The sequence below is a fragment of the Prionailurus viverrinus genome, chromosome D4 (genome assembly GCF_022837055.1).
Source record: "Prionailurus viverrinus isolate Anna chromosome D4, UM_Priviv_1.0, whole genome shotgun sequence".
NCBI classification, from domain to species: Eukaryota; Metazoa; Chordata; class Mammalia; order Carnivora; family Felidae; genus Prionailurus; species Prionailurus viverrinus.
In genome coordinates, this window is record NC_062573.1 from 91319535 (window position 1) to 91340206 (window position 20672).

The 20672-nt window shown below is 58.9% G+C and overlaps 1 pseudogene; it reads right to left on the bottom strand.

Moving 5' to 3' along the window:
- Nucleotides 1-537: 537 nt before the first annotated feature.
- On the bottom strand, nucleotides 538-4132 carry LOC125150701 (histo-blood group ABO system transferase-like; annotated as a pseudogene).
- Nucleotides 4133-20672: the final 16540 nt, after the last annotated feature.

A 20672-nucleotide genomic window follows, 5' to 3' on the forward strand; every position in this document is an offset into this window, starting at 1 on the left:
TCCTTGATGTGAGAAGGGAGACGCAAGGCGGAGAAACTGCAGCACTCACCCTGGCCGGGGCTTCGAGGATGCGCACAAGGCAGGTTTGCGGGACAACCTGCAATTCCCGTCATCCGCCAGAAACATTTTAGTGGCAGTGACAGGGCAAGCGCGACACCCACAACACCGCAGTGACTGAGGGAGGCCAGGGGGTGGGGGGACTGTCCTGCCCCAGCGGGCGGCGGGCTGTGCCTCAGGCTGCCGGGAAGTCGGGCACCAGCCAAGGGGGTCCTGATCCGGCCTCACCTTCAAGTCCTGCCTGCGGCTGCAAGCGACATTTCAACTCTGACCAGGAACCCGAAGAGCAAGGGGTCTTGCTGGAGCCGCACTCCCCGGCAGGCCCCTGGTCAGGCCTAACTGTGCCCGTGCCCGATGCGGGCGGCGCCGGGCCTCGGCGATGTCCTGCGACCAGACAGAGAAAGGGAGCGGCGACAGCTCATCCGCTCTGATGGCTGGGGTCAGGGTGGCACCCCTGACGGAAACTAGGCCAGCCCGTCATCAGTCCCGGATGACCCGGTGAGTCTTGGGCACAGTCACATACCTCAGCTTCTTCACGACGGCGGGCCAGCCCAGCAGTTGTTCGTCCCACAGGTACTCGGGGGACAGCACCTTGGTGGGCTTGTGGTCCAGCAGGTACCTGTTCAGGTGGCTCTCGTCGTGCCACACGGCCTCGATGCCGTGGGCCCGGTTGACCACCATGGCCTGGTGACAGGCCGACGTGAGCCGCAGAACCTCGGCCACCGACCCCCCAAAAAAGCCTCCCGGTTACTAAAACTCGCCCTCGTCCCTGTGGACGTGCGCCTGGGACTGCGGCCGGCGCTCGTAGGTGAAGGCCTCGCGGGCCGCCCCGTAGAAGCCGGGGTGCAGGGTGCCGAAGAGCGGGGACAGGATCTCCACGCCCATGTGTTCCCGGAACCTCATGTCCACGTCCGCGCACACCAGATAGTCCACCTCGCGGAGGAAGCGCCGGCGGGAGAAGTTGCGGATCATCTCCATGCGGTGCACGGACACGTCCTGCCAGCGCGAGAGCTCCGGACCTCCAGGACCACCACCTGCCTCCCTTCCCCGAGGGGCACGCGGGGCACATCCCCCGGCCGGTCGGTGAACACGGGGTAGGTGACCCTGTGTCCCACCATGAAGTGCTTCTCCACCGTCTGCAGGAACAGCTCCAGGAAGGCCACATATCTACAGGGACAGGGGACAGGGCGGGAGGAGGGTCGTAGCCAGAGGCTGGCGGCAGGAGCCCAAAGACGGGGGCCATGGACCTGTGCGCCTTACGAGGAGGCAGACCCTGGGCTGCTTAAGGAACAGCCACTGTCCTGTCCTATCCTGGGCGAGTCTGCCGGCGGCGCCTCCCTACCCTCTGCCCCGGGGGATGGGGGACCATCAGCGCCCCATCTTACAAAGGGAAGGAGCCTGAGGCGGAGGAGGCTGGAAACCCATGCAGCCACGAGTCAGCATGCTGGAGCCAGCAGCGCACCCCCATGCCGAGCTCCCCTGGCAGACCCCCTCTACCCGCAGGACCCGCCCCAGGCAATTCCCCTGCAGGTTCCCACCTGCTGTGAGGGAGTCGAGACCCTTCGGGCACAGCTCTGGTCAACGTGGCCTCGCAGACTTCACAGAACCTGCAGGGCCGGCCACCTGTTCCTCTTGCCTCAGTGGTCGGTCCCTGGCCCCCCAGGACTGTGTTTGCCCCTGCAGGGCTCTCCCTTGAAGGCTACTGGGCCCTCAGTCAATGGAGGGTATTCCGAGAAGGCGGCACCCCCCCATATCCCCAGATCAGGACTCAGGCCCTGCATGTGGCCAGGGGAGGCGAAAGAGGGCCCCTGGAGGAAAAGGGGACTTGCTCGGGCCCCAGCACTGAACCCGAGCGTGTAAGCTTCCGGATCCAGGTCTGTATCTCCCCAACCCCAAGAGGTTGGAAGTCTTCTCCTACCACCTCCCATGGCTGGTCCCTCTTCAAGGGGGCTCGCTGCTCCCCACCCTGCACACAGCAGCTCCCCCGTCATCGGGCAAGTGCGGTGAGCTGCTCGGTGACAGTTTTTTGAGCAGGCCCTAAGGCTACTTCCTGGCCCAGAAAGCCCTCCCACAGGGAAGGTGGGCACTCCGTGTCAATAGGGGACTTGCACACACACACACACACACACGCCTGCCCAGCCACCAGTCAGGTCACCAGGGGCAAGTCCAGACCCAGCCGATGTGATCGTGGGGTCACAGCTCGACTCGGGGAGTCTGGTTTCGTCTGAGGACATGCCCTCCACCTGCCCACCCTCTGGGGACTGCACTCGGAGCCCAGAGGGGACACACGCGGACAGCCAGCGCACGCGCAGCAGGCAGTTCTGCGTCAGAGCTACTGGCGCTGGCCGAGGACCCTGGGCAGTGAAGCTTCTGGTTGGTGATTTCAGCCACTTGTGTCCAGGGACTGGAGTAGGATTCTGAGGCGACCCTGTGTCCTTCTTACTCCCTGCACTTGGGGCCAAGACCTGGGATAGGGGTTGCAAAGGCCTCAGGGCCATCCTCTGGGGTCTCGGGTGAGCTCTGCGGAGGGAGGAAGCCCCACCTGTCCACAGGTGGGCCCAGCACCTACGAGCTTTCACTTCCCCCATTGCGATCCCGAGAGAGGATGCTGTCGTCAGCCCCACTTTCCAGAGGCTCAGAGAGACCATGCCACTTACCTGTGGCTGCCCAGCTCATTCAGCGGAAGTCACCTGTCCCTGGAGTCCCAGGGCCTCACTGCTCAGCTCCCTCACAGGAGCCTGGGGTCTGGCACCGAGTGCTGTGCCTGACCTGGCTGTCCCCCCTCCATGACCGTCACCCTATACGGGAGCACACAGGAGCCCAGCTCCACAGGCACTGGCTTCCTACGCGTCCAAGGAAGCACACAGCTTACTCCCTTCTGCTTCTGCGGCTGGAGGAGGGTTCCCCTGCCGCCTGGAGGTTGGGGTGCTCTGCTGCTTCCTTGACTCAGCAGGAGAGCAACCTAGGATCATTGGTGGGTCTGGAGCTGCCTTCCTGGGTGACGTGCAGCCTTTGGAAAGAGAGCCAGGTGGTGTCCGCTCACTGAGCCCGGGAAGACTGCTGAACACGTGGACTTTCACATTAACCCCTAGGAGGACAGGCTGGGTCCCCACCAGCCGTGTGCTGAACACACAGCCAGACCTGATGTCCTCGGTCTCTCCTGCATCCCGGTCCCCACCCTCTGTCATCTCATCTACTTACTTTTTTTTTTAATGTTTATTCATTTTTGAGACACAGAGAGAGACAGAGCATGAGCAGACGAGGGGCAGAGAGATAGACGGAGACACCGAATCCCAAGCAGGCTCCAGGCTCTGAACTGTCGGCACAGAGCCCGATGTGGTCGGGCTCGAACTCATGGACCGCGAGATTCTGACCTGAGCTGAAGTCGGACGCTGAACAGAATGGGTCACCCAGGCGCCCCGTCACCTACTTACTTTTTGATCGCAAACACCGTTAGTCCGATGGTGGTGTTCCGGAGCCGGAACCGCTCATTCAGGATGTCAATGTTGAAGGTCCCTTCCCAGATAATGGGGGCCAGCCAAGGGGTGAGGACAAGGACATCTTTCCTACTGCGGCACAAGAGAGCCACCCGGTGTCAGTAGCATGACAGTGAACACACGGAGGGCCCTGGTGCATCACCACCCCCACCCGGGACCCCACCCCACCCACCCAGCCTGTACCCCATCAGGGACCCACAGGGCTGACCCTCCTTCCAGAAGGCCTTCACATGTGCAAGAAACAAATGGCATGGAAATCACAACTCAGACTCGTGCAAATCACTCGCAGCCCTTAGCGAACACTGGACCCTGCTGGACCTCAGCGTGGGAGCTGGGATTTGCCAGCGAGGGGCGGGGGCCGTCCTCCGGGAAGGAGGAGGCGCCCCTTGGGCATTCTTTGGTGGAGAGAGAAAGGACGGAGAATAATTGGTGGGCTCCAAATTCAGACTCAGAAGCTGCCGAAGCAAGTTCCCGCCGAGTTTTCAGTGAAACCGCCTTTTAATGTACATGGTGAGTTTGGGGGGTGTTCAGCAAGTTAGTGACGAGGGTGTTAGCACCTTGGGCTGGGGGTAAACCATCCTGAGATAAAACAACACGATGGGAGTGAGTCTGCAGGAAGATGGAGACCAGACACGTCCCAGTCCATGGGAGCAGGCGTCAGAGATGCGGGTCGTCCCGGGGAGGGACTCGGGCAAGTGAAACCAAAGGGAGGCAGCGGTGGTCACCTTCAGACGGGCAGGTTTCTGGTCTGGGGACCGGCAGCCCAGGTGACAACGTGAGGAAGCAGAGGCCCCATCAGATCCCCAGCGAGAAGTGTGACCGGCACCCCTCTCTGAGAAAACAGAGCACAGCCCCCATCCACGGCCTTAGGCGCGGACCCTCCCCCAGCAGGGCTCATACCAGGACCAGCGGAGAAACTCTGGTGCAGCGTGTGGGGTGAGGCGGGCGTGGGGTGTGTGCTCTTCCCGAACCAGCTTTCCCTGGGGCTGGGTGCTGGCCACTCAAGTGTCTTCCTCTGCATCCTGTGTCCCCACATCAGAATTTCCAAATGCCCAGGCCCTGGAACATGGGCCGTTTCTGAGTTTTCACTCCCAGCTTCCTCAAGGGATCAACCATGTCCATAAATCTCTCCTTTTTCAGGACACAAGCCGTCAAGTGGAGTTTCTGGGTCAAATTTTATATCATTTGTCAGGTACAAGCCTTGGCTTTCAGCCCCCACAGTCTCCTGGGCCACTGAGAGCCTTGCTTGTGCAAACGGGAGTGCAGAGCCCCGGGACTATGATCTCCAGGAGGGATCGGGCAGGAGAGCTCTGAGTGGAGTGACCTGGGTACCTAGGGTGACCGGCCCAGCAAGGACCGTCCTGACCCCAGCCCCATACCGGCCCCCACGATGGTGGCGGTTGAGGAAGGCGTGGACATTCATATGGGTAGTTCCACAGCTGGTGCTGGAGCTGCTCTGGCTCGAACGGGGGCTCTAATCCCGGAACTGGCCCCAGGGCTGAAGCTGGAGCTGGCCCCATGTCTGCAGCTGGGGCAAGAGGCGGTGCTGGACCTGGCTCCAGCTCTAGGGAAGGTGCTAGAGCGGCAGGCACCTCCAGAGAGGACCCAGACCTGCTTCTGCAGCCGGATATAGCTCTGGAGCTGAAGCTAGAGCTTCTGCTGTAGACTCTGGCTCTGGCTCTGGCTCCTGAGTGGGTGCTGAAGTGGCTTCAGCTTTGGCCCTGGAACTGCAGCTGGCTGTGCAGCCAGTGTGAGCGACACAGCTGGTGCCAGAGTCCCAGGGGATCCAATCCCAGAACAGCTGCGGGAGTTGTCCATGGTGCTGGAGCTGCTCTGGCTTTGGAGCTGGCTCTCGTCGCCGCTGATATGCTGGACCCGGTGCCGGGGGCCCTGCTTGCATCGCCGGTCCTGGATCTGGCCCTCCGGCGGGTGGGGAAACCGGTGGGGGAGCTGGTCGGAGCCCCGGCGTTGGCTCCACCTGCGGAACCGGTGTCCGGGTGGACGCCGACACCAGAGCCGGCGCTGGAGCAGACACGGGCTCGGGCACAGGAGGCGGTGATGGAGCCGGTGCCAGAGCAGGACGTGGCTGGGATGTCGGTGCCGGAGCTGGTTCTTTGTCCGGAGGTGGCATCGGCTCTGCATCTACCACCGGTGCCCAAGGCAGCTTTCGCTCTGGAGCTGGCGCAGCAACTGGCACTTGCAGGGTTCTGCTCCGGACCCGGTATGAGAACTGCTGCTGTCGCAGGCTCTGGCTCTGAACTCGGCCCTGCTCTAGTTCTGGAGCCGATGCTGGGGCCAATGCTGGAGCCGATGCTGGAGCTGGGTCTTCCTTGCAACCCTTCACTGGCTCTACATGGGGCTCGAGCAGCTTCTCACTCTAACGTGGGCACTGGAGCGACCAACGGGACTGACACAGGAGTTCATGAGAGAGCGGCCGCTGTCTCTGGAGGCAGCACTACAGCCGGCATCGAGCCAGCGTTGGCTGGTGGGAGAACACCGACCCTGATCTTGGACCTGGCACCGGAGCTAAAGCTGGAGCGGCCTCGATCTCGGCAGTTGAATCAGTGCCGGGCCTGGAGTTGACTCGAGCTGGGAAGTGGCTTGACCTCAGGCTCTGGAGCCGGTTCTGGCTCTAGTTCTGAGCTGGTGACAGAACCGGCTGTGGCAGTGGCTCAGACGCAGAGGCCGGGGCTCAGAACGACTCTGGGTCTGGAGCTTTGGCGGGCGCTGGCTGGCTCTGCAGGTCTCTCAAGCTCTTGAGCAGCTGCCACAGCTGGCTCTAGGGTGGGATCTGGCGCTGAGGCCACTTCCGGTGCTGACGCTGGCTCTGGAGACGGTTCCAGCCCTAGAGATGCCTGTAGCTCTAGTCATGCTGCTGGAAGCGATGAGGACCAGGTCTAGTTCACTCCTGCCTTGTCCGTTGCTCTGGAATGTACGTCGGTCCAACCCAGACTCCAGAGCTGGCTGGTGCCGGACCTGGCAAGTTGGTTGACGACAGAGCTGCCTCTGTCTCTGCAGCCGGTGATACCGCGGATGCCTGTGCTGGTTCCAGCCCTTCTGCTGGTCCTGGAGCCGGTGTTGGAGCTGGCTGTGGTTCCGGGGCTCTCACGTGAGCTGATGTTAGAACAACGGCTCTGGACTTGACACTGGATCAGGTGAGAGAGCCGGCCCGCGCTCCATACCTGCCGCTCTATCTGCTGCTGGGCTTGTGCCGGAGATGGGTCTAACTCCGGATTCGGTACCAGAGCTGGGGCAAGAGCTGGCCCTGAAGGCTTTGGAGCCGGGGGTCGAGCCGGCACCGTGGTCGGCACTGGTCCAGCAGGAGAACGAAAATTGGCCACAGGAGCGCCTTCCCACGTGCCGTTGCAAAACCAGAAAACGTTCCAGCACCACACAGAGAAGCCCCAGCCCGAGGATCCACACCAGGGCGTCTTCCTCACCTGTAGACCATATGCGTGAATATCAAATACCTCTCTTTTCTTCCCTTCCTTGTCTTCTTATCGTGTAACATAAGATGCATTAATAACGGCTCACTTCACATGATAGGAAGTAAGTCACAGGATATCAATGACAAACGTGGACGTCCCCTGAGAGCTCAGCATCCTCCTCGGGAAGAGGATTTGTATGGTTTGAACTGTATGTGGGACAGCTGTGCTACGTTAGGAGGGAGGATGACTCTCTCTCTCTCTCTTTATTGGGAGCTTAACCTGGAGAACCTCAACTACCACAGCACTAAACTGCCTTCCCGTTCCCACTTTAAGAGTCTCTGTCACTTGCAGGCCTCAGAGACCGAGCGCCACGTAGCGTGCAAAGTGCCTCCCCGGTCCAGGCCTCGTGCTGCGTACTGGGCTCTGCGGGCACCTCCTGGGAATGCCGAGAAGTGCGAGGCTGATGCTTTCCTGGCTGAGGACACAGGTGACCCCCCAAGCCCTCTTACCTGGAAGAAGCCACAGTGTGGGCTCAGAACTGCCGCTCGTGAGACCGGCCAGGAACACCGTCAGCACCCAGACTCCTGGAAGAGAATAGCGGGCTTCCCGATGCGAGGCCTCAGGAAACAAGCCAGAAACGGTCTTTTCGGAACGTGGACTTCCACAAAGGAAGTCAGTACAGAAGATGCTGTATTCCCTCTGACATGCGTCTCGGGTGAGCAGGGGATTTTGCCTCCTGGTCATTACCCGTTAGGACACATGATTGATATGCTCTGTTTCCCGTACAGTCGTCTCCATTAGTGGTAAAAATTCTCACTCTACAGCGGGACAGAGAAGAGGAAATCATGGCATACGCATGCCAGAGGCAGCCACCACCTGGAAGATTATCATTACTATTTTGATTTCTAGTTGTCCCTTGTGGGGCGTGTCCTCTGAACGGGCCCACCCCCAGGCACACAGCGGCCCGAACGAGGCTAACCAGGACCCAAGAGCTCCCATCCGGATCTGATGAGCTTCCAGAGAAGTTCTGTGTGTTTGTGTGAGGGAGAAAGACAGAAGAAGAGGGAAAGCGACACAACTTTGTGGCTTTCAATCTGCTGTATAATCTGATCGGCAGTTAGTACAGAAAACCCTTGACAGAATCCAAGACCATTTCGTGATACGAACGCTCAAAGTGGAAACAGAAGGGAACTTCCTGAGCCCTCCTACAGGCCACCTGCGAACAAGCCACAGCTCCCATCACCGGGAAAGGAAGAAAGACTGGAAGCCTTGGCCCTGAAGTCATGGACGAGGCCCAAGCCCCGGCTGCAGCCCACCCTGTCCTGGAGGTCTCAGACGTGTCGAAGAGGCAAGAAAGGGGGATAATAGACATCTAGGTTGGAGGGAATGAAGGAAAGCCATCTCTACTTGCAAACAACGTGACTGGGTATACAGGAAATCGTACAGAATACACAGAAAAGCTTCCGGAAGTAATAAAATAGTTCAGCAAGGCTGCAGGATAAAGCACAGTACCAAGAAAGAAATTGTACGAGACAGTAAACTGGTGCAGCCGATGCGGAAAGCAGCATGGAAGCTCCTCAAGACATCGAAAATAGAAACACCATGTAACCCAGCAATTCCACTTTCGGGTATTTATAGGAAGAAAACAAAACACTCACGCCAAAAAATATCCTACCCTCGCCCCCAACATTACTTACAGAGTCAAGACGTGGAAGGCACCCAAGCGTCCACGATGGATGGATGGATAAAGAGGATGTGGGAGTGTGCACACACAGAAACGTACGTATCATAGAATACTAGTCAGTCATAAACAAGGAGGAAACCCGTTTGTGACAACACAGACGAGGATATGATGCTAAGTGAAATAAGTCCGACAGAGAAAAACAAGTATCATATCTCCTTTGTAAGTGGGATCTTAAAAACAGAGCTCAAAGAACTCACAGATCGAGAGATCACACTGATGGTTGCCAGAGGCAGGGGCTGAGGGAAGAGCGAACTGGGGAAGGTGGTCGAAAGGTACAATCTGCCGGTGATAAAATAAATAAGTCTAGGGACGTGATGTGCAGCGTGGTCACTATAGTTAATACTGCATTGCACGTGTGGAAACTACCAAGGGGTAAATCTGAAAAGTCTCTGTAACAAGAAAACATGTGCACCTACATGTGCAGATGGACGTTAACAGGACCTGCTGTGTGATCACGGCCATACACACAGCTACCCAATCATCGAGGTATATACGGAACTGACTGAATGCCACGCGTCAGTGAAACAAAATCAGGGCCGCCCGGGGGCCCAGTCAGTTAAGCGGTCGACTTGATCTCAGCTCATGATCTCACAGTTCGTGGGTTCAAGCCCTGCATCGGACTCTGTGCTGATGGCTCAGAGCTGGAGCTGCTTCGGATTCCCTGTCTCCCTCTCTCTCTGCCCCTCCCCCACTTGCACTCTGTCTTTCTCTCTCTCTCTCAAAAAGAAACACTACAAGTAGGTGTACTGAAAGACAGCATCACGAAGGCTAGAAGGCACCCTACTGAACGGGACAATGAATCGGCTAAGGACATATATCCTAAGAGACTTGCATGTGGAATGCATATTAAGTCTTACAACTCAATAGGAAGAAACTACGCATCCAGTTTAAAAATGGGAAATGCAGGGGCGCCTGGGTGGCTCAGTCGGTTGAGCTTCCGACTTCGGCTCAGGTCATGATCTCACAGCTCGTGAGTTCGAGCCCCGCGTCGGGCTCTGTGCTGACCGCTCAGAGCCTGGAGCCTGCTTCTGCTTCTGTGTCTCCCTCTCTCTGTGCCCCTAACCCACTCACATTCTGTCTCGGTCTCTCTCAATAATAAATAAACATTAAAAAAAATTTTTTTAAATGGGAAATGAAGCTGAGGAGACATTTCTCGACAAACGATAAGCAAGTGACCAACAATGTTCCACATCGTTCTTCAGGATGGAAATCCAATCAAGGCCACAATGAGATACAAGTTCATATCCACCAGGATGGCTGTCATTAAAAAGATAGATATTAAGAAGTGTTGGCAAGGATCCGTAGAAGGATCCCCCTCAGAGGCCCCTGCCGCCACCGCCCCTCACATGGCCCCCACCCAGGACGTCCTCATCTCCAGGGATGGAGCCTCCTCAGGCTCCCGTGCGAGCTCAGGCTTTGGATCGGATTCTCCGGGGGACAAACCCACAATAGGGCCATGTCCCAGCCCTGTGACGCACAAGCTCACGTGGTGGGTGTCAGAGCCTCATTTTCTTTGTTGAAAATGGGGTCTGTGACTCCCATCACAGGAAGGTGAGCCGTAGGGACGGGGGTCACCTGGCTGGGGGAGCCCCAACCCAGGACAAGACCTGTGATGGTCAGGGCAGGGCTCCATGAGGGTGAAGACTGAGTCCCTCGTTCCCGTTCAGGGCTGGACTTGGTCACTCAGAGCTGAGTGCCCTTGATCCCGGGGCCGCAGTTCATGTATAAGAAGGGGTGAAGTCAGTGAGCACCCCGGGAGGTCCCTGGCAACTCTAACCACCCCCAACACTCAGACGTCCCCACGATGTGCCCCCTCCTTCCTGGGCTCCCTCCCACCCCTCTGACCCGGCCAGGGCTGCAGCCAGGGACAGGCTGCCCCTTGTGTCCCAGATCCTGGCAGGAAGACCGTGGGAGGAGGTGGAGAGAAGGAGGGGGAGGCGGGAGGGGACAGGCCGATCCTCTCCTTGCCCGTACTTGGTGTCCACCGTCTCCTCCAGGCCCCCTGCCCCGGCCGTGCACCCAGCTGGACCCTGGGGGGGAGCGTGGGGTCTGTGACAGCTGGGACGGTATAGGTACATTCGGAGACCCTCGTGTACCCGTGTGTCCAACCCACCCGGCCCTCAAGTCTGCAGCCCACTGGCTGGGGTGAGGCTGATCCGAGGGGTCACAGGATTTGGGGTTACAGAGCAGCGGTCTGGAGGCAGGGCGCACACGGGATCAGCGGCACGGAGCCCCCCGGGGAGGGCACACAGCCGTGCCAGGCCGAGGACACGAGACCGTACTGCCCTTTGCTAGGGAGGACTGTGTGCCTGGCACATCTCCTGTCCCTCCACCCAGGAGTAGAGCCTGGGCCCTGTCCACACTGACATCACTCCAGGCCCAAACTGAGGGCCAGGTGGGAGACTGAGGCCTGGGACCGGTCCAGAATACGTGAGGTGGGCAGATTACAAGCTTTGGGGTCTCCCTCCTAGGCCAAACTCAGTCCTCCCCTGGGGTTCGCCCTGGGAATGAGACCCCTGAGATCTCGTCGGATCCGTATCAACGCCATACGAGGTGGGGCTGTTATATCTGGATGTCCCCAGACCGTACAGGCAAGCACACACACACAGACACACACACACACACACACTCACAGACACACACACACACACTGACCACCCGGCAGCGGCTCAAGGGGAGTACACCCTGGAGGGGGGAGGTGACACCGGGGCAAGGAGAAGGGGACTGGAGGCAGCTCTGCCACGGGGCAGGGGTTCCCAGTGGGCTGGCAGCACGACCAGGGCTCATACGTGGGGTGGGAGGACGTGCCAGCCTGATGGACAGGGGGTCTCCAGGGTACCCAGGAGGCTACCTGGGCTGGAACGTTCCCGGGGCACCCAGAGAAGATGGGGTCTGGGGTCCTGTGACCACCACCAGCCTGGAGCTAGAGGAGACACCCCTCTACTGGGAGGGGGCTACGGGACAGGCCTCAGCTTACTCCTGTGTAAATTGGGCTGCATAGACGTGGTGTCCCAAGGGTTCCCACAGGCTTGTCTGCTGGCCCTGGACCTCCACCCCTGTCCCAAGATGCTCCTGGTCCTGGGAAAATGCTTTCTCCTCCCTCAAAGTCCTTCTGAGCGCAGAGCAGCCTGAGTGCTTGGTGGAACGAGGACCTGGGTGGGCAGCATGTGGCCGAGCTGCGGACAATGAGGTGGGGAACGAAGTCAAGACCCTCCTTGTTGGAGCCCCGGGGCCTCATTAGGAAGGGCTTCCAGAGGTAGTGCCTGGCTAGGGTGAGGAAGCCTTAGGAATGAACGGGGCACCGGGACGGGAGAGGTGGGACGGGGGCAAGGGAGGCTTCTGAAGTCCTCACATCGCACCTGGAGCCCGCAGTTCCTGCCCCTGTGCCCCCCTAGGGCCAGGGAGGGCTGCTGCCTTGACTACACCCAAACAAAGGTGTGTGTTTTGTTTTCTGGTTTCGAAGCCTGGGGTTGTCATGTCGGTGCTGACCACCAGGGGGCAGGCTGTGTCCACTGTGCTCAGTGAAGCCTCTGGAGCGGGGAGGGTTGCTCATGGGTCAAGCTGGGCGTCCCCTGCCCCCAACCCAACATGTACCTGTTCCTATTAGTCTGCATGTCCACAGCATGAGCTGCTCAGAGGCAGGTAGGGACTCTGAGATCCTCTCTGGACGCATTCAGCTCCTGTGCCTCTCACCCTGAGCAGGGGCTGTTTGCCAGGGGGTGGAGTCAAAGTTCCCATAAGGTCCCAGCCCTCCAGGAGCTCACAGCCCAGAGGGGAAGGTGCATCAACGCACAAGAGTGAGTCCGTGTGAAAGGAAAGACCAACACTGTCGGGAAATGAAGCAGGGTGAAGGAGGGCGGCCAGGGGCCCCTGTGTGTGGGGGTCTCACAGGCCTCCAGGGTGGCCCTGATGCTGGGACCCAGAAGGACAAGAGGAGCCAGTCCCACACACGTCTACAAGCAGTGTGCTGCGGGGACGAGCAAAGCTGCAGAGACTCAGAGGCACAGAGCGTTTGTCCGGAGAGGAGCTGAGGAGGGGCCAGTGTGGCCGGAGAGAGCTCGGGAGGGAGGAGGGCGGGCCCAGCCCCCAGCCTGGAGGATGGGCTGTTTTCGGTGCTGGGGGACACATTCACCTTACTTGCACCACCTCACACTTTCTGTACCAGTCTCCCGGCTCGGCTCGGCTAGGCGCCTCAGCCCCACCATCACCCAGGAGGCCTGGGCTGCAGCCTCAGCTGAGGCTCGACTGGGGCAGGGTCCACCTCCAAGACTGTGACCGAGCATGTGCTCTTGGCAGGATTCGGCTGGGCCTGCGGGGTCTCAGGATTTCTGTTTCCAGGCCCGGACCCTCTGTAGGTTCTTGGCACTGGGCCTCCTGGGGCAGCTCATATTATCTGCTCTTGCTTCGTCAGAGAGAGACACAAACAGACACACACACTGACACAGACACAGAGAATGGACCTGGGAGAAAAGGAACCAGGAGAAACCACAGGCTTTCATGAACCACCTTGGAATCGACACCCATCGTTATATTCTCTCCCTCAGAACCGGTCACACGGGCCTTCCACCGGGGAGGGGAGGGGATGTCACGAGGATACAAGAGGCTGTGTCAGTGAAAGAGGGCACGTGTCAGAGATAGAGACCCCTATGCATGCTCTGACGCCACAGTCTGATGCCAGCCAGGACACAGCCGGTCCTCCCGTGGCCCAATCACAAACTGGGAGATGCAGAAGGCTGGACGGTCACACCACAGAGGGGAGAGCATCCCTCACGACCCAGGGCCAGAAAGGTTCACAGGCCTCTGGGCCAAATAATGCACCACAGCCAGTGCATTCCCTGGGATGGAGGCCAGACCAGTTGCGGTCCAAGGTAGGCGGCCCCCACGGGGGCAGGCGTCAGAGATATGGGCGTCCTGGGGAGAGAATCGGGCAAGTGAGACCCGAGGGAGGCAGAGGTGGTCTCTTCAGACGGGCAGGTTTCTGGTCTGGGGACCGGACACCAGGTGACAAGGTGAGGAAGCAGAGGTCCCCAGAGAAAGGTGTGATGGCTCCCGTCTCTGGGAGAGAGTCCTCAGGCAGAGAGGAGGGACCGGGGGCTCCAGGGGACGCGGCCAGCCTGCCGGGAACCAGCCCCTCAGGCTGCAGGTGCACCCAGGTGCCAGAGGGGACCTGAACGGGACAGCGGTGCGTGGCGGGCCTCGCTTTCCCCATCCAAGGCCAACGTCCTCTGCAGCCCTTGCCACTCCGCCCCTCGTCTCAAAGCAAAGTGGTCTCTTCACTGAGGTTCCCTGTTGCCCGTTCAGGACAAGGATGCCTCCCGCGAAGAAAGAGGAGAGCCGGCGGGGCTCACCCAGCCCGGGGGCCCTGGCAGACAAGCCGGCACTCGGCCTGTGGGCCACGGCCCTCTCCTGCCCCCACCGGCACCGTCTGCCCTCAGTCCCCTGACCCCCACCTCCCAGGAGACGAATCCAGCCCGAGGACCGCCTAGAGGTTGGCCTGGGAAGTGCTGGGTGGAAGGACAGGTGAGGGAAGACACAAGGGGTGTTCTCGACCCCCAAATCTGACGACCGAAATCTGGGAGGCGAGAGGGAGATGGGAGGAAATGCAGGGTGTGCATTTGCACGTCTTCCTAAGAGGAGAGGTGGGTGGGTGACCCAGGGACTCGGGCAGAGACCTGACACCTTCAAGGGAGCCGGGAGGAGGATCCGAGAGAAACAGAGCAAACCCACAAAAGCACAGGGGCGGAGGGAGGTGCAGGAGACATACGTGTGCGGGTCCTCCAGGGCCCCCACCCTTCGCTCTATGTGTGTGTGTGTGTGTGTGTGTGTGTGTGTGTACCCTGGTTAAAAACCTTGGTGAATATGGCTTACGTGTCTTCTTAGGGTGAGGAGGGCCATGGGGACGGCGCACCCCTTGCTGGCTGCGGGTGAGAGGCCGCACCACCTCCTGGGTGGGTCCGGGGCTCGCTTTTGGGATCCAGGTGCGTGCACACAGCGGGGAACAGACAGGGTGCTGAGGGCAGGCATGGACGCACCCACAAAGGAACAAGGACAGAAGCGGTTTCTGTCAATGACAGCACCTTACGCATATCAATTCACCTGGTTATTCGAGAGAAGGTAAACGTCCACTACATTGCGGGAAGGTTCTGGGGACTTGGACTTAGAGCAATGAGCCAACCTGGTTCCTGCTCGCATGGAGCTGACTGGAGCAGGGAGGGGTTCACTGAGGAATTCTGGTGACAGCCGTGTGGTCTCGCGGGGATCAGCGGGCTCATTCAGCACCTTAGGACCAAGCCAAGTGAGGCCCGCGGTGAAGGGGCTATGCTCGAGTTACCCCGAGAAGCAAGCCTCCGTTCCCTTGGCCTGTCCTTAGATTTCCCATCTGTCAAATGGGTGTGTAGGGAAACACGCCCCTCGATTTGTCCGTGAACGTGGTCTCGACTCATCCGGGCAGATGAGGAAGAACTTCATGGTGGTCGGTCTCCCCACTGGTAACTCCAGGAGAGGGGTTGACGTCACCAAGGGGATGGGCGGCACCCCCGGGGGAATGGCTAGGGATCCTTTTCTGGTTAGCGGCCAAGCTGGACCGGGAGCCCTGGCCTCCAAACTCCATCCTCAACCTCCCTAACGCCCAGATCCTCGCGCTCGATCCCTTGCTTTGACCTCCGCCTGAGATCCCGGAGGAGGCCCGGGAATGTCTCCCAGGAAGGAGGGGCTACGTGGTCGAGCATGTCTTAGAACCCTGGAAGGAGCAGAAAGACAGGGCTCCCCAGACATTAATCTCCAAGGGCAGGTGGAGACAGAGCCTCTAGCCCAGTGAGTGCATGCACCTCCCTTTTCTTACCGGAGGGCAGAACCTTCGGTCTGGAGCAAGGGCCAGCGTTTTCCCGGGAGCCCAGCAGACGGCTCTGGAAAGCTCAGGGTAGACCCAGACATCCATGTCAGCCCCCGCGGGGCCTCGGTACCGGGACCGGGCGACAACAGGAGACGTGTCTCTGTGGACAGATGCCAGGTCTCAGGCCTCTTGCCACGGGCTCTGCCCTCGACGTTCTGGGTGACCTTGGACAAAACCTCAGTGTTGCCTGCTATAAAAAGAAGCGATGGGTTCCTGATGGGCTCGTCAAGCTGTGCTTCTGGGATTGGGGGTTGGGCCTCTAGGGGGCCGTGGACGTTCGGGGAGTCCACGCCTCATGCCGGTGTCACCCTGAGCAGCTCTGTCCTGTGTTTGCCACACAGGGCTTCTGCCTCAGGTACCGTCGCGACAGCATACGCCCGCCCCCATATAGGTGAGGTTTGAAACCGTAAGGGCAGGTGAGCGCTGGGCCAAGCCTGTCCCTCCGGGTCTCTGCTCCTCTGTTCCGTGTTGTCCTGTGCGCTCAGGGGGGACCAGTGGGTATGCAGTCTGGTGGCTCAGTCTACGGGAGTCCAGCTGAACCTGCGGGTCATTCTTTTACCAAAACCCATCGTCCCGCACTCGCTAAGGCCTGGCCTCGACCCACAGCCCCCATCCTGTCCCTGATCTCACGCTGGTCATGGGGAGCAAATCTGCAAGCTCTTCTGAGTCCAGCAGGCCGGGACCCCAGGAGCAGACCCAGGGAGAGGAGAGGGCTCCTCCTGCATCCGGCAGAGGAGCTGAGGGTGGGGCAAGGGGCCCAGACCCACATGTGAACGAGGGCATGTTCGGAGGGGCCTGTGTGCCCTGCAGGACATAAAGGGCCACCTGGAAGGCTGTCCCAGAGTCCCCCAGGGCACAGGATTCCGGGAGCCCCTCTTTGGCCCATGCCTGCTGTCCCCCCTCTGGGAACACTCAGTTTTGTTTGCGGAGGAGGTGGAGACGATCCAGGAGGTCAACAGGTCCCACGTGGAGGAAGGTCAGTGCTGGAGGGACAGAAGGTCATGTCCCGGCCTCCTTCCAGGGCCCGAGTTTGATGCCCTCTGACCGGACCTCTGACCTGACCTGGTGTGGACCCCGCTTCTATGGTTTCCCTCCCTCCCTCCTTCCCTTCATCCTTCCCTAATTCAGCGGGGAACTCAGGTCCCTGCTGTGTGCTGAGCACCATGACTCCTCAGTGAGCACGACCCAACGGGGTCCCCCGGGTGGCATCTTCTTTTGCAGGGTCTGAATCTTCCTGCGCTGTGTCCCCTCTGGCGAGTCTGGGAGGGAGGCCTCTGCACATGTCCCTGCAAGGAAGCACGAGTCCAGAAGGTCCAGACCACCTGCCCCAGGTCGCAGCGTGTGGAGCCTGAACGGCAAGGCGGCCCCAACCCCCACAGTGGATGAGGGAGGCTGGACCTTCATCTCTCCCAGCCTTCTCCAAAGTGCAAGGCCGTCTCTCCAGCCCAGGATGAGCCTGCTGGAGATTCCACCTCATCTCTCAGGGAATGCGACAACCCATCTACAAGGCCCGTTACATCCCCATGTCACATGTGGGGACACTGAGGCTAATAGCACAGCTTGGGTCACTAGTAAGATGACCTGGGTCAGGAAGCCCATCTCCTTGACTTTGGATTGTCCTACCCGCAGGCGTGCATCTTGGCGTCTTGTGGCTCGCGGTCCCTTTCCTGGGAAACCCCACAACCCGCCGAGGGCCCCTACCCATGGAATAAGTGGAGCAGAGCTGACCAACCTGCCTGGGGCCCCACCTGGGGCTGGGGAAGGGCCGACTCCGGGCGCTGGGGGCTCTCTCAGTATCGGGCCAGCCGGTCCCCTGCAGGACGAGGACTCCTCGCTGTGGATCGGCTGGGGCTTCTGCTTCCTCACGTTGTCACCTGGGCTGCCGGTCCCTAGACCAGAAACCTGCCCGTCTAAAGGTGACCAGTGCTGCCTCCCTTGGGTCTCACTTACCCGATCCCACCCCGAGAAGTCCCGAATCTCTGACGCCTGCTCCCACGGGGGTCGCCTCCCCTTGCACTGGGACGGGTCTGGCCTCCATCCCGGGGAACGCACTGGCTTTGGCACATTATTTGGCCCAGAGGCCTGTGAACCGTTCTGGCCCTGGGTCGTGAGAGATGCTCTCCCCTCTGTGGTGTGACCGTCCGGCCTTCTGCATCTCCCGGTTTCTGTTTGGGCCACGGGAGGACCAGCCGTGTCCTGTCTGGCTTCAGGCTGTGGTGTCACAGCACGCACAGGGGTCTCCACCCCGAGACCATGCCCATTGTCACCAAAGGGGCCTCTTTATCCCACCTAATCCTTAATCCAATGTGATTTCAATATCAAACAAAAAAAGTCTATTTCAAACGACCACAAAGTACAAAAATGAATCTGTCCCGTGTGAAAAGTCGGTGCAGACCCAAAGGTATCTCTGGCGAGATTCTACCTGAAGGAAACCTCCAAAGTAGGTAACAGAGCATGGAGAGAAAGCAGACTGGGGGTTCCCAGGACCAGGCGGGGGCACGAATGGGGAGTGAGGGCTCTGGGTACAAGGTGACCCTTGGGGACTGAGATATTCTGCAACAATATTCTGTGGTGTGGTTCATAGCGTCGTGAGCGTGCCCAGTGCTCAGGCATTGCATAACGTAAAATAAATAAAATTTTTATTGAAGATTAATGTGGATTTTAAACAAACCATAAGCAAATAAAGTACCACCTAAAAAGTAGAGGAGAGAAAGGATGAGGGAGAAGAGGAAGAGTCATTCTGGTGGGGGGTCGGAGACTGGGATTGGAGCAACAATTAGAAATACAATTAACACCCCTCAAAGGCCTTCGGGCCCTTGAATTGTGGCCGGCATCCATGCGGGAACAAGGGCGGGGGCAGGAACGGTGTCTGGAGCAGAAGCAGGAACCAGCTGACTCTGCTCAGGTGCCCGCTGTCCCCGCACAGGTCCCAGCTCACTGCCCAGAGACTCCAGAGACAGAGACGCTCTGTCACCCGCCCCGGTGTCGGCTGGGCTCCCAGCTCCAGGGGCGTGACCCGCTCCGGCACGTTCGCGGAGACAGAGCCGGCGAAAGGCCCAGACTAGGGCCGGCCCCGCATTCGCCCTCGCATCCCCTCCTGACGCGGAGCCGGTACCCTCGACACGGCGAGACCCCCGCCAGAACCAGCTCCAGAGCCAGACCCGGCTCCCGCCTGCCTCGGCACCGCTTACGAGACACGGCCAGTGCCAGCTCCAGAACCGGAGTCTTCCCGTCCTCACCCGGGAAGGCATTCTTTCTTTTTTCTTGGTTTGTTTCTTTTCACGAGTACGTGTATTTATGTCTTAAATGTAATATAAAGTCGACTTTCTCACTTTAAGTTTTTAAACGTCTATTTTTGAGACCGAGAGAGACACAGAGTGCGAGCGGGGGAGGGGCAGAGAGGGAGGGAGACACAGAATCTGAAACAGGCTCCAGGCTCCACGCTGTCAGCACAGAGCCCGACCCGGGGCTCGAACTCACGAACCGTGAGGTCATGATCTGAGCCGAGGTCAGACGTTTCACCGACTGAGCCACCCAGGTGCCCCTCGACTTTCTCCTTTAAACATTTAACATGGTACAAGTCCCTGACCTTAACTACGCTTCCTCTGCCGGGCGCCATCACCACTATCTAGTTCCAGAACATCCGCATCACCCCAAGCAGAAAACCAGTCCCCGCCGAGGGGTCAGGCGCTCGCTCTTGCCGACCCCCCGTGCTCCCCGGCAACCAGCGACGTGGCTCCCGTCACTATTTCTTGACTTATCATTATGAGTTTTTCACACGGGCGGGATCCTACAGCGTGTGGTATTTTGTGTCTGGTTTCTGCCACTCAGTATAACGTTTTCTAGTTCACCTACGTCGGGGGCGCCTGGGAGGCTCAGTTGCTTACACATCAGACTCTTGACTGCCGCTCAGGTCATGATCTCAGGGTCACGAGGTGGAACCCAGAGACGGGCTCTGTGCTGGGCGTGGACCCCGCTTCAGATTCTCTCTCCCTCTCCCTCTGCCCCTCACACTGTGTGTACGTTCTCTCTCTCTGAAGAAACAAACACCGAGTTCCTCACACTGTAGCCCGTATCCACACTTCAGTCCTTTGTGCCCGAACGAATAAAGGGTTGTTGTGAATGGGGCTGCTATGAATATTTACGTACAGGCTTTCGTTAGAGCACCTGAACTCGATCCTTCTGGTTATACCATAGAGAACTTGGGTGAAATGTTACCCGTACGCCTAACTCTTCGAGAACGTGCCAAACGTTCTGCTACAGAGGCTCCACCATTTTTCATCTCCCAGCTACGTAAGCGGGTTCCGAGTTCTCGAAATCCTCCCCAACAGGTGTGTTGTCGGTGTATTCAGTAGAGCCCCTCCTTGTGGGTGTGGGAAGGCGTGTTACTGTGGTGGTGCGGTGTCGGGGTGCATTTCCCTTTCTTTGTATATTCCAGATGCAATACCCTTATCAGATTTATGGTGCGCCAATATTTCCTACCATTCTTTGGGTTTTCTTTACATTCCTTTGAGATTGTCAGTCACTCACAAGACGTTTTGGCAATGATGAAGTCCCGTGTGTCTCTTTTCTCCTTGGTTGCCTTGCCTCTGGTGCTACATTAGAGACACGACTGCCAAACCCAAGGGAATGAAGATCCCCCTCTAAGTGCTCTTTATTGATTTCTGGGGCGTTAACATTTTTGCCCTTGAGAAAATGTTTTCCTTATATTTGAGAGAGAGATCGCATGAGTGGGCAAGCGGCGGTGGGGGGGAGGACAGAGGCTCCGAAGCGGGGTCCACGATGATGGCAACGAGCCAGCTACAAGGCTCAAACTCCTGAACTGTGAGGTATGACCTGGGCTGACGTTGGATGACCCACTCACTGACTGAACCACCCAGGTGCCCCTGGAGATCATTGTTTTCCGTGGTGTCGGGTAATGTTCTGAGTTCACGCTTTTCTGTGTGGAATCTGGTTTCCCAACACCGTTTGCGAATACTCCGTTTTTACCGCACGGAACGGTCTTGGTACCCATGTTCATAAACAAGTGACCGTACCCGTACGGATTTATTCAT